Source organism: Nestor notabilis, unplaced genomic scaffold, assembly GCF_000696875.1.
Source record: "Nestor notabilis isolate BGI_N333 unplaced genomic scaffold, ASM69687v1 scaffold19012, whole genome shotgun sequence".
Taxonomy (NCBI): Eukaryota; Metazoa; Chordata; class Aves; order Psittaciformes; family Psittacidae; genus Nestor; species Nestor notabilis.
Genome location: NW_009918132.1, coordinates 11379 through 14545, shown reverse-complemented (window position 1 = coordinate 14545; position 3167 = coordinate 11379). Strand labels below are relative to the sequence as shown.

The following is a 3167-nucleotide window of genomic DNA, read 5'->3' as shown; positions in this document are numbered from 1 at the left end:
GGGACAGGCCAGCCACAGCTTCTCTGGGCAATCTGTGCCAGGGCCTCACCACCCTCACAGGAAATAATTTCTTCCTAATGTCTGATCTAAATCTCTCCTCCTTCAGTTTAAAACCATCCCCCTTGTCCTGTCACTACATGCCCTTGTAAAAAGTCCCTCTCCAGTCTTCTTGTATCCCCCTTTAGGTATTGGAAGACTGTTATAAGGTCTCCCCTGAGCCTTCTCCGGGTTGAACAAGAACCAACTGTCTCAGCCTTTCTGCATGAGAGAGGTGCTCCAGCCCTCTGAGCATCTTTGTGGCCTCCTCTGGACTTGCTCAAGCACGTTCATGTCCCTTCCAACAGCTCCATGTCCCTCTTGTGTTGTTGCCTCAGAGCTGGACACAGGACTGCAGGTGGGTTGTCACCACAGTGGAGTAGAGGATGAGAATCACCTCCCTTGACCTGCTGGTCATGCTCCTTTTGATGCCCCTGGTTTGGCTTTTTGGGCTGCAAGTAATACACATAAGTATTTACACTTATGTGTATCATTATATATATACTTACATATATATATAAGTAAATGTACCATAATTAGGGTTACCAGCATGCACCACAAACTGGCATGAGTTCACAGCAAGCTTCCCATCACCAGACTGGGAGAGTCCCTCACCCCTGAGCTAGGGACAGTCCCTGTGGGGTGGTCTCAATGTGACCAAGCACACAGGCAGACCCAGCCAGAGAGATGGCAGAGTGGAGACACGGAAGGGTGGCAGCAGGGAACAGGAGGTGGCACCTGCCAGGTTTAAACACGCTGTAAGCAGGGGCAGGGTTGTGAGCTTTCTGGGATGCACCCTGACAGTTCATTCTTAGGTTGGTGGTGGCAGTCCCAGCTCCCTCCTGACACTCAACTACATGGGTGGTTTTGCAAGTGGTGGGAGCAGAGGGGCTCCCCGGCTTACACTGGTGTGTGTGAGCAGAGCTGATGGGAAGGGAGACAAAATGGAGGGCTGCTGTGTAATGGAGGGGCGAGGTGCTTGTGATGGCACCCCTCTATATTGGCTTACACCTCCAAAGGTCACACATATTCCATGACAGGCCTGCCCTGCTGCTCTCCCAGCTGTCCTGCTCCTCCCAGCCCACTGAGCCGGCAGCTCTGTGCCCTCCAGCCTCCCCCCTGCTGTGGGGGTGCAGGGGGGGACGTCTCCCAGCTTGCAGGGAACCACCAATGCAAGGAACCTCAGGACACAGGCACCGTGCAGACAAAGCAGCTGAGAAGGCTCCCTCAACCCCACCATGTCCTCACTGCCTCGCAAGGTCACATGAGCTCCCTACACCAACCCTCTAATTTGTAGGTTTGTCTAATTGCATTGCTAATGAGGGATTGGGAAAAGATGGATCTGTGGGTATTAAAGGCAAACTACTAGATTTCCAGCATGGGGTTGTGTTTCAGGGTATGTTTGGGATGTCAGGGATGCTTTAAGGAGTTTGGTGGCAAAAGAAATGTTTTGAGGAGAGCATGTGGCTAGGACTTCTCGTGGCAGAGCAAAGGCTTGCAGGGAATGCAGCATCCATGTGCTCTTCCCTTAGGGCCAGGAGGCTGTGAGCATGAGTTACCAGCCCTGGGGTTGCATTTGCACCACTGGGACACAACAGGGTGTGCTGGGCACTCATGCTGGGAGCTGACCTGGGGGGCTGTCAGTCTTAGGGATGGTTGTTCCTTTTGGTGAAGTGGAACAGACTGTGGAGTGCTGTGAGGAACTCCAGGACCTCCTGTCTGCTCAGGAGCTGGGTTTGAGAGGGGCCTCAGGTCTGGAAAGCATGAGGATTAGTGGCTGTTTCCTCAGGAGCTAGGAGGGAGGAAGTAAGCAGGGGCCTGGGAAACACTTGCTTCCTCCCAAAAAGGGAGCAGGGAGGTGGGTGGTTGAGCATAGGATGGCTGAAGGGCAGGGTGGGATGTCCTGAGCAAGGAAATGGGTTGTGCACTGGGAACTGAGACTGGGGGCTGCATCCTCTGGCAGTGAGCAGCAAAGTGAGGGTTAGAGGCTGCCCCTGTAACCCCGAATATTGTCCTAAACAGTGTCCAAGGCTGAGCTGCCAGCAAATGCAGATGCTTGTGCTGCCACCAACACAGACCACAGCAGCTTGGAGAGAAGGTTGGGCTGTTGCTGAATCTGTGAGCCTAGGATGGAAGCAGCTGGGACAGGGCATGGCTGGGCTGTTCTCACCGCATGGTGCCACTGCTGAAGAGGCTGTGCAGATGCAAACTGGGGTGCCAGTCTTACAGCTCCTGGTACTCCTTTCCCAGGTATCTGGCAGCACTGTGCTGGCTGCATGGAGGGGACAGGCCAGCACACTTGGAGTGACAGCAGTTATGAGGTGACGGTCTGCAGGACAGCTCTCCTATGCTGGCTGCAGCATGGCCTGTGAGCCTCCCTGTTCCCTTCCCACATGGCAAGCAGATCATGGTCCCCTGCTGCTGGCAGGAAGCACAGAAGGAGGTGACAAAGGCACTGCAAAGGCAGCAGCATGGAACTGCCTGCGAGAGGCAGCTAGGCAGGGGTTTTGTGTGAGACCTACAACTGCCCTATCCAGAAGCACTGTGAGTGAGTTGTGGATGACCTCCAGGGTGCTCTGTGTCTTGACAGGACAGAACCTGGGCTGGTGATGAGGACTCTACAGCCCTGTCCCTGCCCCATGGGTCCCCACTGAACACAGGGCTTGGGCTTGAGCCACCTGTGCTTGGAAAATGAGGCTGCTTGTGACATGTGGGTCACAAGAGCTTCCTGCAGTTTGTGAACATCCTGGGGCCAGGACTGCATTTTCCTCTTCTGGAGGGACATGTATACTAATGGGGCTCAGCCCAAGCCAATGCTGGTGGCCACAGGGACCGGCTCACCTGATCCAGTCGGTCTGTAATTGCCAAGGGGTAGAAACTCTAACTCCCAGGATGAGTGAAGGCTGTTGAGCTTGAGGGATACCCTGCCCACATGGCTGTGTCCTGTACTGAGCAGGAAGGATGCCAGCTCCAGCCACCCTCAGGAAGCTCATCCCCAGCCTTGAGAGGTCCTAAGCTTCCTTGCCAAGCCTGTTTCATTGGGTCGTGATCTCTGCTTGGCAGGGGTACAGGGCATTGATGCTGAGCAGGTGGAGGACCCGAAGCAGGCGGGGTTCCGTGCTCAGCCTACA

At 54.8% G+C, this 3167-nt stretch overlaps 1 protein-coding gene across 1 annotated transcript in view; it reads right to left on the bottom strand.

The window, feature by feature from the left end:
- The window catches only part of SRL (sarcalumenin), a gene marked incomplete at its 5' end in the record, with an annotated part of 14036 nt that overhangs the window by 7047 nt on the left and 3822 nt on the right, over nt 1-3167 (bottom strand). The window lies entirely within an intron of this gene.